This window comes from Odocoileus virginianus, chromosome 29 (genome assembly GCF_023699985.2).
Source record: "Odocoileus virginianus isolate 20LAN1187 ecotype Illinois chromosome 29, Ovbor_1.2, whole genome shotgun sequence".
Lineage (NCBI taxonomy): Eukaryota > Metazoa > Chordata > Mammalia > Artiodactyla > Cervidae > Odocoileus > Odocoileus virginianus.
This window is the reverse complement of record NC_069702.1, coordinates 3,872,966-3,888,242: the sequence shown is the minus strand read 5'-3', so window position 1 is coordinate 3,888,242 and position 15,277 is coordinate 3,872,966. Positions and strand designations below refer to the sequence as shown.

At 43.3% G+C, this 15,277-nt stretch overlaps 1 long non-coding RNA gene across 1 annotated transcript; it reads right to left on the bottom strand.

Moving 5' to 3' along the window:
- Positions 1 to 2,172: 2,172 nt before the first annotated feature.
- LOC139032017 (uncharacterized) lies at positions 2,173 to 14,160 on the bottom strand. The gene is made up of 2 exons (XR_011484553.1): positions 8,889 to 14,160; positions 2,173 to 4,164 (listed from the first exon to the last, which is right to left on the bottom strand). It is a non-coding gene; the product is annotated as an uncharacterized lncRNA (long non-coding RNA).
- Between the last annotated feature and the right edge of the window lie 1,117 nt (positions 14,161 to 15,277).

Sequence of the window (15,277 nt, the reverse complement as noted above, 5' to 3'; positions counted from 1 at the left end):
GATGCTGAAGCTGAAACTCCAGGACTTTGGCCACCTGATGCGAAGAACTGACTCACTGGAAAATACCCTGATGCCGGGACAGATTGAAGGCAGAAGGAGAAGGGGACAATAGAGGGTGAGATGGTTGGATGGCATCCCTGACTCGATGGACATGAATTTAAGCAAGCTCTGGGAGCTGGTGATAGACAGGGAAACCTGGTGTGCTGCCGTCCATGGGGTTGCAAAGAGTCATACACGACTGAACGACTGAACTGAATTGTGAGTCCAGTTTGGGTTTCAGGCTGCCAGTTTGCAATCCTTTGCCTACACTAGAGCAAGGAGCTTGGTTCTTGAACCCTATATACCCTCCACACAGCTGGAATCACACCTATGTAATAACCAGAGGCCTTCGATCCCACCCTTGCCTGGAGACTATAACTAGATAAGTAGCTAGTCTCAGGGTTGTGTGTGTGTTTCTGTTTTTATTTGTGTTTCACCGCTGTGTTGATGGTATCTGATAAACAACCTCCTTTTCTCTTTGACCTTGTTCTAGCTCATTAAATTATTTTCACTGTAAATTGAAGCGTTCTGGTTCCAGTGGTTTAGAGAGGCTCAGGAAGCAGGACTGAGGTGGCAGCTGGGGCATTTGGCTTCTAAAGCCCTGTGGCTTTTCCACCTGGTACCAATCACCAGTCACTCCATTCCCTGAGGACCACAAGGACAGAGGAATGCCACTCTTTTCCACACTCTCCTCGGACAGTTCTTTTAAACTTGCTTTTGTCTTTCAAAGCTAACTTTGATATAGTCAGCCTAGAAAACAGAAGCCTGCTGCCAAGTCATTTTGTCACTAATTTGTAAGAGGGCTTTACACATTATGAAATTTATTTTCTTATTCTTATATGTGTTGCTATTGTTCTTCCTAATTTTATAAACATTGTTTATTATGCCTTTCTCTGTAATTCTGTACATGCTTGTAGCTTTTCTCAGTCTATTTTAACATTATAGATACTAGCAATGGGACCATTTAAAAGCATTGATAAATGAATTATATCACTTAGAAATTCATAACTTCTTTCAAAGTCAGAAAATAGAACTAAATTTGTTTTGGGTAAATATGCATCTTCTTTTAAAGTTGTTTTATATAACAATCATAATATAAAATAAAATAATTATAATTAAGTGGATCTTTTTTAGCTTTATGGAAAGCAAATTTATCTGGTTTAGGTGATTTTCCCTGATATTTCATTTTCAAATATAAGTCATCTTTATGGTGATTTTGTAGCTTCCCTTGTGGCTCAGCTGGTAAAGAATCCACCTGCAATGGGTTCAATCCCTGGGTTGGGAAGATCCCCTGGAGAAGGGAAAGGCTACCCACTCCAGTATTCTGGCCTGGAGAATTCCATGGACTGTATATCCATGGGGTCACAAAGAGTCGGACACGACTGAGCAGCTTTCACTAAAGCTTATCGGAAGTTGTCAACTCTGAAGAAGCCTAAGAGGGGAGGGCCCATATTGTGATGCCATTTCTCTGATTTTGGGAAAAAAATAGCTCTTCATACTTGAAAATCTCAGAATGCTGACAGGACAATCTGGCTCACTTACTGCTTATAAAGTACGAGTTTGACCTCATGTGAATGGGTGTTTATCCCTGCTAAACTCATGCTTTGGATGGCAAAAGCTATAATTTTAATCAGGATGCCAACCCACTGGAGGCATTGTCCCAAACTGTTTTTTTCTGACATCCATTTTGGATCAAATACAGATTTCTTCTTATGCCAAATTCTGCACTCTGACTCATAGTATTACAGTTTTCCTCTTAACGTAGATAAAATGCCTACCAGCTGATAGATTTTGTATGGAACATATTAAGAACATGCATTTTTTTTCTATTTCTTGTTCTTTTCTATATTCTTAAGCATTCACAGCACAAACTGTCTTCAGCAGTGGCTTATAATGAAAAATCTGTCATACTCTTACTTGACCAAGGTTGGCTGCATAATTTGCTTGGTCAGGTGCAGAATGAAAATGTGGGACCCCTGTTCAAAAGCAGGGGGAAAAGGGCAGCTAAAGGTACTAGTGTAATAGGAGTAATGGTGGTAAATGGGAAGCTCAGTGAATTTGAAAACTACAAAAGTAATATTGGGGTGGGGTCAATATTCTATATAATACAATAAACTATAATTATACAGTATATTAATATGACATCTTGATTTATTATGAACATTGTTTTGGCTCACTTGTCTGCAAATTAAGATTTACACTTGTCATTTTATTTTTAACAGGTAAGAAATTCATTTCATACAGTTTCTTTTTCAAGAGCTATGCCTGAAAGCATTATCAATCACTCAGCAAATGGAGGATCACAACTTATGATCATTTTCATTTTGAAAGGATCTTTCTGCGGATGCAATTGCTAAGAAAAGTTTAGAGGCTGTGCCAACACTAAGATAAATTTGTAATGACTTATTTTGAAATAGAAGTTTTAGTAGTTCTAGTCTAGTCTAGTGTTGGTTCTTGTGGGACTATTTTTCTAAACAGATTTAATTTTTCACATGGACTTGTTTTATGTAAGTCTGAGTTTAAAGTATGAATTTACACAATGTCATTTTAATGTTTCCTCAGATATAAGGCAATGTTTCTTGAAACTTGTGGAGGTTGTACAAGTAACTGAAAGTGACTTTGTGATTTGAGTATAATTTGAAAATCTTGTTTAAGCTTTCTGTCATTTTAGCTTCAATTACACGGAAAGAAAATTAATTGCCTATTGCTTTGCTCATTAAAAACTGGTTCATTCACAGGAGAAGAAGGAGAGGGTAGGACAGACTGGGAAAGTAGTAATGATATACACCGCCACGTGTAAAATGCACAGCTCGTGGGAAGGGCCTGTACCACACAGGGAGCTCAATTCAGAGCTCTGGGACGATGAAGAGTGGTGGGATGGGGGGTGGGAGGCAGGTTCAAGAGAGACGGGATGTGTGTTTACATGTAGCTGATCCACATTGTTGTACAGTAGAAACTAACACACATTGTAAAGCAGTTATACTCCAAAAACCCCAAACAACAACAACAACGATTCATTCAAACCTTCAAATGAAAATAGTGTTTTTAAACACTGAAGTATAGTTGCTTTCAATAACATAGTTTAAAACATAGAGATTCAGTATTGTTATAGTTTTAGTCTATATATAATAACTTTATAAATATATATAAAAATAACAGGCCATAATTCCCTGTGCTGTATATTACATTCTTGTATCTTATTTATTTTATACCTTGTCATTACCTCTTAATCCCCTACCAGTATATTGCCTCTCCTTCTACCTCTCTTCCCACTGATAATGACTAGTTTTTTCTCTGTATCTATGAGTCTTTTCGTTATATTTATTTAAGTTCCACATATAAGTGATAACTACAATACTTGTCTTTCTCTGACTTATTCCACTAAGTATAATACCCTCTAAGTTCACCCATGTTGTTGCACATGGTAAAATTTCATTTTTTTTTTCTTTGTGGCAGTTCTGCATGACATATGGAACTTTCCTCACCAGGGATTGAACCCATGTCCCCTGTAGTGGAAGTACAGTCAACCACTGGGCCGCCAGGGAAGTAAAAAATTTCTTTCTTTTCAGTATGTATAAGGCTGTGTATATATACCACATCTTCTTTATAGGGTTTTCTCCTATAGAATGTGCATAATCCTTCCATTTCTATTTCTACATGTGTGGTTATCTGCTTCACAATGTGGCAGCAGTTTGCAAAACCAGAGATTCTAAACTCTGGAAATTCTAGTACCTCCCTGATATGCTTCCCTGCGATGTTCATGCGTTTGGCGCTAACTTACTGATTCGGTCTGCTGCCTGAGCGCCAGCAGTTGCTGTCCCAGCGTCAGGCTGGAGAGGTGATGTTTCCGTGACGACAGGGAGCGGCCGGCCGACTTCCCGCTGCAGGTCCCGGTGCTGTCCCCACGCGGGGGCCCTTCATGTCCGTGCAGCCAGCGCGGCCGCAGCTGTTGCCTCCGCTTCTGTTGCCTCCACACCCCCCGCCTGGTTGCACCGAGCTGCTCGAAGCATGTGTGCGCACGCTGGGTGGCCTGCGTGGCCTGAGCCCTCTGCACTCAGGCAGGCATAACCTCTGGTCACGGCCCCGTCGCTCACGCGCATGTCCCATTGTCCCATCAGACTTCATCTGTCAAACACAAGTTCAAAAATAAAATCATTATGGATTTCCAGACAGCAACAGCAGAGGGTTAAACCAAGCACGGGGCCCTTCTGAGAGCGTGGCCCTGTGTGACGGCATAGCTCTCTTGCTTATGAAGCCAGGTTCGGTTTCACAGTCTATCAAGTGTCAGGATCTGAACTGTAAGGAGGAGATCATGAGGTGGCAGGGAAATGACACTGATGGACTTCCTCCATGACTAACTTAAGGCAACAGGTTGTTGATAAACCTATGTCATCGTCATACTAAAATGTGGGCTTCTTGAGAGCAAGAATCATGCCTTATGTAACCTAGTATTCACCACAGAGCCTACCTCCATGCTTTGCATTTAGCAGGTGCTAAATGAATTTGGTTGAATAGATAAATATCTCTTCTTTTGTTTTCAGAGAGGTAACACGTAAAGACCTGGCCACAGATAGGTGATCTTTTTAAATAAGGCACTAAGTTGTGCTCACTTCGGCAGCACATATATTAAATAAGGCACTAAGCTGATCAAGGTTGGTGTCAAAAACTCTGGTGACTGCCTGATCCAGGAAGAAGAACATCCTTTATAAGCATTGTGTTTCCTGTACCGAGGCTCTAAATGTGCCTGGGTGTAAACTTCTGAGTTTGACAGGAGCCTTTCTGTCTTTCCCAGGATTTAAAGAGGTTAAGCTAATTGATTTTCACTTTTTCTCCATTGTTTCCTGAGGGGATTTAATTCTTTTCCGTCCCAAGGTTGAAAACAGAAAGTCAAAGTGAAAGTCACTCATCATGTCCTACTCTTTGTGACCCCATGGACTGTACAATCCATGGAATTTTCTCCAGGCCAGAATACTGCAGTGGGTAGCTGTTCCCTTCTCCAGGGGAATCTTCGAAACCCAGGGACTGAACCCAGGTCTCCCACATTGCAGGTGGATTCTTTACCAGCTGAGCCCAAGAATACTGGAGTGGGTGGCTTATCCCTTCTCCAGCAGATCTTCCCAATCCAGGAATCAAACTGGGGTCTCCTGCATTGCAGGCAGATTCTTTACCAGCTGAGCTACCAGGAAAGCCCTAGGTTAAGATGGTGTTATTCTTTGTCCAGAGTTTCCAAAGATGATTTTATAAATATTGTCTTAGACCTAATGATGAAAAACTGCTGACTAGGGAAATCTAACCTGCAAGTGGGAGATGCTGAAGGGAAAGAGCAAAGTCTATAATTCTGCTTGTGACTTTTTTTTTTTTAAACTGTCTTCTATGGTAGACAAATCAGGGTGCAACTGCTCCATCAAGTAGCACAAACATTTGCCTTGTTTCGCTTACTATATAAAAGTTTGAAATTTAGGGTAATAAATACGGACCTTGTGAGTCAAGAAATGGAAGGTAGGCCTGGATTCTGTAGGGCAGGTGCAATAAGTGCTCGGTCTGCAGAGAGCCAGGCCCCTTTGCCAGCTTCTACTAACCAGGTTAAGGCCTATCCACACCCCGAATTCCTGTTGATACCTTTATGTTCTATGAGTAAGTAAAATGTATTAGTATGCATACCAAAAATGGCATACTCAGAGGTTACTTATTCATTCCAACACACCCTCATACTATCAGGTGCTTCTGATTCTAAATCACCACACATTCCAGAAGATGTGATCTGGGAAATGCAAATAAAATTCATCTGAGTTATGAGCCTAAGTCTCTCCTATATTAAAAAACAAAAAGAGCAACAATAACACTTTACAACTTCACAGCCTGGAAAATTGTACTGAGAAGGGAAAAATACTAAAGTGTATAAACTGTGATTTTGGATAGGGTAAATTCCAACTTGTTCTACACATTCTGGACAGAGCTGGGTGTCAGTGGTGTGATTCCAGGGGGGGCCGTGCAGGCCCCTGTCAGCACACACGGGGTGGCAAGTGAGCAATGGCTAAGCTGTGAATCTCAGGAAGACTGGCCCTGGAGGGGACTGCTCTAGCTATGTAGAGACCCTAGAGGGGTCTGGCATGTGTCCTGAGTAGGACAGGGACGACTCTCATCAGCATGCCCAGGAGTAGTGGTTCCTCTCCCAGCTGCAGTGCCTGGGCCCCAGCCACGGCACGCTGCCGCCCAGCGTAGCTACAGGGCAGACAGGTCCCGGGAGAGGGCTGCGACAGAGGCAGGCAGGTCTCTGGTGAGAGTGCTGCCACCTCAATCCTTGCAGCCACGACACCCAGATCCCCAGCTTACCCCACACCACCGCCTGGCACTAGATCTGGGAGGAAACGCGAAAGGGATGTAAGCGTGGGCAGAACTGCGGACGTCTGTACGGGTCTACACTGCTCCTCCATGAGCGCATGAGCTTCGCTTCCTTCAGCAGTGCCTTCCTTTGGGGCACGGCCCGCCCCTGAGGGCAGTGGGACCTGACCGAACCCAGCACTTGGAGCTGCTACTCCAACGCCGTGGCGCAGACCCTGCCCTCGCCAGGGTGGTGACCACAGGGAGCCAAGAGGAAGCTCTGCCTCGCCTCCAGCATGGGCTCCAGCCACCCCAACACCAGCCGCACTCCCAGCAAGGGGGCAAGCGCTGGCACACCCCGAGCAAAGGTCTGCCTGGTCCTTTCTAAAAGCAGCCCTTGCACCAGACACTGGACACACACAATCTACATGGGGACCTTCCCACCTGAAAACACCCCTACAGGACCGCGGAGACAACCGCTCCTCCGCAATGCAGATGACAGAGAGACTCAGATAAAATGAAAAGGGAGAGAAACGACTCCCAGCTGAGACAGCAGAGCTCAGGAGTATACCAGACCCTGAATTTAAAAAATGGTAATAAAAATGCTAACTGAACTAAGAAAGATTACTGATAGAAATGCTGACCACTGCAAAAAGAAACTAGAAACTATAAAGATGAAATAATAAAAAAGATACAATTCAACTGCTGAGGTAAAAACCAACCTAGAAGCAATGAATAGCAGATAAAATGACACAAAGGAACACATTTGTGATCTCCCAAGACAGAATAACAGAATCACCCAATCGAAACAGCTGGCAGAAAGACAAATGAACAAGAATGAAAGCAGTGTATGAAGTAATATAATAGGTGCCAACCTATGCATAATAGGGGTTCCAGAAAGAGAAGAGAAAGAGGGGAAATGTATTTGAAGAAATTATAGCTGAAAACTTCTGAAATCTAAAGAAAGAAACTGATATACAGTTACAGGAAGCCCAGGAGGTTACAAAAAGGTGAACCCAAACAAACTCACACCAAGACACATCATAATTAAAATGGCAAAATTAAGTAAGAGACGATTCTAAAGGCAGTGAGAGAAAAGCAAAGAGCCAGTTACAAGGGAACTTCCGTAACGCTTATAAGCTGATTTTTTCGCAGAAACTTTGCAGGCTAAAAGGGAGTGGCAAGATATATTAAAAATCCTAAAATGGAAAAACCTAATGCAGGATTCTCTAGCCACCTAGATTATCATTTAGAATAGAAGGAAAGATAGACCTGACCCCACACCACTCAGAATGGCCATCATCAAAAAGTCTACAAATAATAAATGCTGGAGAGAGAAAAATGAGCCCTCCTCCACTGTTGGTGTGAATAAACTGGTACAGCCACTGTGGAGAACAGTACGGAGATTCCTTAAAAAACTAAAAATAGAACTACCAATTCCACTCCTGGCATATATCCAGAGAAAACCATAACTCAGAACAGTAAGGATTTCAGCAGAGGGAGCAAAGAGAACAAACGGAGGTAAAAACATGAGAAGGTCAGACTGCAACCCTTAAATAAGGACCCGGGTGGCACAGTGGAAAAGAATCGGCCTGTCAATGCAGGAGACACAGGTTTAAACCCTGAGTTGGGAAGATCCCCTGGAGTAGAAAATGACAACCTACTCTAGTATTCTTGCCTGTAAAAGTCCATGGACAGAGGAGCCTGCGGGCTTCAGTCCATAGGGTCGCAGTCGGACACAGCTGAGTGTGCCCCACCATGCCGCCTTACTGAGAAGGTGGTTGCGGCAGGCAGCCTCTCAGATGGCCCCCACCCTCCTGAAAACAACCCTGCCCTGTGTAATGAGTATGAGCTGATCCAGCGACTCCCTTCTAACAGACACGGAGAAAGTGATGGGACGTCACTTCCAAGATTAAGTGATAAAGAGGTTGCTTCTGTGTCACATTCTCTTGCTTGTCCACTCTGATGGGAGGTGGGTCCCATGCTATGAGCTGCCCCACTGAGAGACCCATGTGGCAGGGAACGAGAGGAGGTTCCCGGCCCGGAGTTCAGTAGCTAACGAGGAACTGAATCCTGCTAGTATTCACATGAATGAGTTTGGAGGAGGGTTCTCCCTCAGGGAGCTTACTGATGGGACTTCAGCCCTGGGGATATCTTGACTGAGTGAATCCTTGAGGCAGAGGCACCCAGCTAAGCTGCACCTGAAATCCTGACCCACAGAAACTGTGAGACATTTGCTGTTTTATGTTGCTAAGATCTGGACTACATCATTATGCAGCAGTAGATAGCACAATGATGGTGAAGGAGTTAGCCATGTGCCCACTGGGGAAGGAGCACTCTATGCAGAGGGAGCAGCCTGTGCAAAGGCCCTAAAATGGGAGCATTACTGATGTATATGGACCAGCAAGGAGGCAAGTGTGCAGAGAGAGGGAATGAAGTTAATAGGAGACGAGGTAGGAGAGATGACTGGGGGTCAGATCATATGGGAAACTAGTAGGTTACTGGAGTTTCAGTTCAGTTCTACTGACCTTTTCCAGTCCTGTGGCCACTGCTGAGTTTTCCAAATTTGCTGACGTGTTGAGTCCAGCACTTTCACAGCATCTTTCAGGATTTGAAATAGCTCAACTGGAATTCCATCACCTCCACTAGCTTTGTTCGTAGTGATGCTTTCCAAGGCCCACTTGACTTCACATTCCAGGATGTCTGGCTCTAGGTGAGTGATCATACCATCGTGATTATCTGGGTCGTGAAGATCTTTTTTGTACAGTTCTTCTCTGTATTCTTGCCACCTCTTCTTAATATCTTCTGCTTCTGTTAGGTCCATACCATTTCTGATCTTTATTGAGCCCACCTTTGCATGAAATGTTCCCTTGGTATCTCCAATTCTCTTGAAGAGATCTCTAGTCTTTCCCATTCTGTTGTTTTCCTCTATTTCTTTGCACTGATCACTGAGGAAGGCTTTCTTATCTCTCCTGGCTATTCTTTGGAACTCTGCATTCAAATGGGAATGTCTTTCCTTTTCTCCTTTGCTTTTTGCTTCTCTTCTTTTCACAGCTATTTGTAAGGCCTCCTCAGACAACCATTTTGCCTTTTTGCATTTCTTTTCCATGGGGATGGTCTTGATCCCTGTCTCCTGTACAATGTCACAAACCTCTGTCCATAGTTCATCAGGCACTCTATCAAATCTAGTCCCTTAAATCTATTTCTCACTTCCACTGTATAGTCATAAGGGATTTGATTTAGGCCATACCTGAATGGTCTAGTAGTTTTCCCTACTTTCTTCAATTTAAATCTGAATTTGGCAATAAGGAGGTCATGATCTGAGCCACAGTCAGCTCCCGGTCTTGTTTTTGTTGACTGTATAGCGCTTCTACATCTTTCAGTTCAGTTCAGTCACTCAGTCGTGTCTGACTCTTTGTGACCCCATGAATCACAGCATGCCAGGCCTCCCTGTCCATCACCAACTCCAGGAGTTTACTCAAACTCATGTACATCAAGTTGTGATGCCATCCAGCCATCTCATCCTCTGTTGCCCCCTTCTCCTCCTGCCCCCAATCCCTCCCAGCATCAGGGTCTTTTCCAGTGGGTCAACTCTTCGCATGAGGTGGCCAAAGGATTGGAGTTTCAGCTTCAGCATCAGTCCTTCCAATGAACACCCAGGACTGATCTCCTTCATGATGGACTGGTTGGATCTCCTTGCAGTCCAAGGGACTCTCAAGAGTCTTCTCCAACACCAGAGTTCAAAAGCATGAATTTTTCAGCACTCAGCTTTCTTCACAGTCCAACTCTCACATCCATACATGACCACAGGAAAAACCATAACCTTGACTAGACGGACCTTTGTTGGCAAAGTAATGTCTCTGCTTTTTAATATGCTACCCAGGTTGGTCAACTTTCCTTCCAAGGAGTAAGCGTCTTTTAATTTCATGGTTGAATTACCACCTGCAGTGATTTCAGAGCCCCCCAAAATAAAGCCTGACACTGTTTCCACTGTTTCCCCATCTATTTCCCACGAAGCGATGGGACCAGATGCCATGATCTTAGTTTTCTGAATGTTGAGCTTTAAGCCAACTTTTTCACTCTCCTCTTTCACTTTCATCAAGAGGCTTTTTAGTTCCTCTTCACTTTCTGCCACAAGGGTGGTGTGGTGTCATCTGCATATCTGAGGTTATTGATATTTCTCCCGCAGTCTTGGTTCCAGCTTGTGCTTCTTCCAGCCCAGCGTTTCTCATGAAGCGTTTCTCCATCTTTAGCTGCAAAGAATATAATCAATCTGATTTCATTGTTGACCATCTGGTGATGTCCATGTGTAGAGTCTTCTCTTGTGTTGTTGGAAGAGGGTGTTTGCTATGACCAGTGTGTTCTCTTGGCAAAACTCTATTAGCCTTTGACCTGCTTCATTCTGTACTCCAGGGCCAAGTTTGCCTGTTACTCCAGGTGTTTCTTGACTTCCTACTTTTGCATTCCAGTTCCCTATAATGAAAAGGACCACACAGAAGCACGCTGGCTGCGACAGACCACGCAGAAGCACGGCCGAGAAGAACTGCCCCTCGTCTAAGGTAAGGAGCAGCGGCTGTGCTTTGCTGGAGCAGCTGTGAAGAGATACCCCACATCAGAGGTAAGAGAAACCCAAGTAAGACCACAGGTGTAGTGAGAGGGCATCAGAGGGAGACACACTGAAACCATAACCACAGAAAACTAGCCAATCTGATCACAGGACCACAGCCTTGTCTAACTCAACGGAACTAAGCCATGCCGTGTGGGGCCACCCAAGACGGACAGGTCATGGTGGAGAGGTCTGACAGAACGTGGTCCACTGGAGAACGGAACGGCAAACCACTTCAGTACTCTTGCCTTGAGAACCCCATGAACAGTATGAAAACGCAAAATGATAGGACACTGAAAGAGGAACACCCCAGGTCGGTAGGTGCCCAGTATGCTACTTGAGATCAGTAGAGAAATAACTCCCGAAAGAATGAAGGGATGGAGCCAAAGCAAAAACAATACCCAGTTGTGGATGTGACTGGTGATAGAAGCAAGGTCTGATGCTGTAAAGAGCAATATTGCATAGGAACCTGAAATGTTAGGTCCATGAATCAAGGCAAATTGGAAGTGGTCAAACAGGAGATGGCAAGAGTGAATGTCGACATTCTAGGAAATCAGCGAACTAAAATGGACTGGAATGGGTGAATTTAACTCAGATGACCATTATATCTACTACTGTGCACAGGAATCCCTTAGAAGAAATGGAATAGCCATCATGGTCAGCAAAAGAGTCCGAAATGCAGTACTTGGATGCAATTTCAAAAACGACAGAATGATCTCTGTTCGTTTCCAGGGCAAACCATTCAATAGCATGGTAATCCAAGCCTATGCCCCAACCAGTAACACTAAGAAGCTAAAGTTGAACGGTTCTTCTGGAGTAACTTTGGCCTTAATCTCAGAGAAACTGGTAGCTGTTGCAGGGCTTTGAGCCAGTAGTGACATGATCTATGTTTTTGAAAGATCATGCTGGCTTATGTTGAGAATCAGCTGTAAAGAATAAGGGAGAAATCTGGGAGACGAATTAGGAGTCTGTTGCAACAGATTAGGTGGTTCAGTGATGGTGGCTCAAATCAGGAGGGTAGCTCAAAGAGTTAAGATAACAGGGATAACTTCTAGATGCAGAGCCACTGATGGTCTGCAGGCCAAGAGAGACAAAGAGAAGAGTCAAGGAAGATCTCATTGTTTTCAGTTTGAGTAAGTAAAGAAACTGGAAGGCTGTAGGAGAGAGGTGGCGGATGAGGAAAATCAAAAATTCACATGTAATCACGTCAATCGAGATCTAAGTTACACACCAAGTGGAGACACTGAGTAGGCATTTGGCTATATGAGTTGAGAGTTGAGGAATGATGTTTAGAAGTTGTCATAAATTTAGAAGTTATCAGAATATAAATAGTATTTCAGGTCATGAGACTGTTATGAGATCACCATCTAAAGATAGAGAAAGGGACCAAGAACTGGGAACTGGCGCATTCCTACATTCAGAAGTCAGGATAAAGAGAAGGAATTGTAGGAAAACCTGGGATGGAATAGCCAGGGAAGTAAGGAGGAAAGCTCAAGAGTGTGAGGAGTCTTGGAGTCAATTAGAGGAAGCGTATCAAGGTGAAGTGACTGACTGCTGCATCGGTGTGAATACTAAGAAGCAACCACTGGATTTCACACGGTTGCTCGCGGCTCTTTCAGGAGCAGTGTCAGTTGAGTTGTGTGGTCTGGAGAGTGACTGGAATGGGTTGAGCAGTGACAGGACAGGAACTGGGGCTAGTAAGGACAAAATAAAACTTTGTAGTTTGGCTGCAAAGCCACCAGAAAAATCAGGTGCTATCCAGTGAGGGAAATGGGATTAGACAAAAAAGGTATTTTTTGTCTGCTGCTGGCAAAATTGAGAAAGGGCAAAACTTTGCTGACTTAATAGGAAGAAGAATAGCTAACCAATGTCCTTAGGTAGACTCTAGTGCCCAAGCAGAGGGCCTAGCTTCAAGTAGAAACTCAGAAAGACTGTTTTTAGTTTCAGGAAAAAGTTGTAAATGACTTTGAAAAGAGAAAAAAAAAAAATTACTGATGTCTAGTCTACCATACTCTTCAGATTATCTGCACCTTGTTTTTGAGCTATTTTACAAATTTTTAAGTCATGGACATTTGGTAGGAATGCAAAAAAGTCTTTTCTATAGACATACAAATGAATTTTGTCCAATGGAGGCACAATTGATTTTCCTCTCCTACTACAGAAGACAGTTTTGCATATCTTAAGCAAATTCATTTTGGCATGACTTATTATCCATATGGGCTTGCCAGGTGGCAAAAGTGGTAAAGAACGCACCAGCCAATGTGGAGACATGAGAAGCGGGTTCAACCCCTGGGTTGGGAAGATCCCCTGGAGGAAGGCACGGCAACGCACTCAAGTATTCTTGCCTAGAAAATCCCATGGACAGAAGGGCCTGGTGGGCTACAGTCCATAGGGTCACAGAGTTGGACACGACTGAAGTGACTTAACACGCACGTGCATGCACGCACATTATCCATTTGTGTGTCTGCTCTTTGAAATTCTTCTTTGAGTTGGTTCTAATGTCTTACTGGTTCCTTCACCACGATTTCAATAGAATCTTTGGCACATGCTCATTTTATATTTGTATGAGAATCATGATTATATATTTTTAAAAAGTATCCTTCAACAACAGTAATAAGGAAAGACAACATACAAGGGCAGATGCTTAGGTGGGTGCAGTGATGGTAACCTGTGGAAGTTGTCTTCCAGCAGCTTCACTCTCTTGAGTCAGAGATGCGACAGAGTCAGGATAGTGGGAGAGTGAATGGGACAGGGATGTTCACTATGACTGCAGCAGTGAAGACCACTTGAGGTGAGTGGCCATAAATTGGAAGGGAGATGTTTGGGGACTGTATTTCTCCAGCCATAGTTCAGGTGCATAGGTACACACACAAGGAGGGAGGGTTGAATTTAATCAGGGGTGTACCTTAGTTAAATCAGCAGGAAGAAGCAATGCAGGGAGGCAAGAGAGCTGGGGATATTACAAATGGATGATAAGAGTGATTCTCTTAAGTAGGGTAAGGAGATAAAGAGGAGAGGTGAAAGACAATAATAATGTCATGATATCAATAGACTGGAGGTCCCAATGGGGCGGAAGGGCTGTTGGAGTTGCTGTACTAGAACAACGAGCTGGAAAGACAGGAGATAGCAATCAGAGAAGCAAAATATTCTCCTTGGGACTAGCATCCTAGCATCTGAACATTCGACCGTTTGAGAGTCACTTACCTGCTAACCACCAACTGCTCTTTTGGTGGGCAGCAGCAGAGATGTTTTACATGGAGTGCTTACTTCCCCTTCTCCTAGATTTATTCATATGGTCTTGCTGAGTGAGAAGATTCCATGAAATTAAGTCTTGTTTCTTTAGAGTGAACAACATCTGCATGATCAGGCAGCCCGATGAGCAGGGGCTCAGTGGATTGTTGTGCAGTGTGTGCACTGCACAGACACCAAGTTGAAGGATGACTGGGCTGAGATCCAGCTCAAGATCTGCTTATTAAGCTGCAGTCCCATCACCAGCTGCCTTTTATGCACACAAAGGCTCATGCCCTGCTCTCATAGGGATGCTCCTAGAGTAATGACTTTTTAATTCACAGAAGATGCTATGTAGGCCAGGGACCCTTGATAAAAACTGCACATAAGCTATGAGGATTTTACCCAGAGGGCTAGACTCAGGAGGTAGATTGGTCTTTCTGCAGAGAAATCCCTTGTGTTCTTTTGTCCACTAAGCACTTCAAGTGTTCAGTCTTTTGGAAGGAAGAGACCTGATATTATGTGCATAGGGTAGCTTTTTAGAATACAATGTTTGTTCAAATAATTATATTTTGTTTCCCTGAAACCAGGCTTTCTAGATCATCAGTATTTGAGAAAAATGATGAAATATGCATCATGTGACTTAGGGACAACTGCCACCTCTACTGTTTCTTTTCCATTTATCAGAAAAAATCTTAGAAGGTTAAGGTACTGATAAAAATCAGTTGAATATTTTTTTTCTGATAAGCAGATACTGCTTAGACATGTAAAAACTTTCTACTTGCTCATTTATTAAGACCTCTTTAATGGTATCAGTTCATTTTGAGATAGATTCCTTATCAATGGTCCTTGAATTTTCAGGTAACTTTAGTTATGTATCTATTAAATTTCATATAAAAATATCTGCAAAGGCTTTTCGTCTTTTTTGGATAGGAATTCTAGTAATAACCACTCACTGAATTAAAAACGTAACACAGGACAAAGCTTTGTGGAGACGAAATCATCCGTGCTCACTGAGAGCAAACGTTAGTGTAGAGGCCGAACTACAACTTGGGAGACTTAAAAACAGAGGCTATTTTTAGC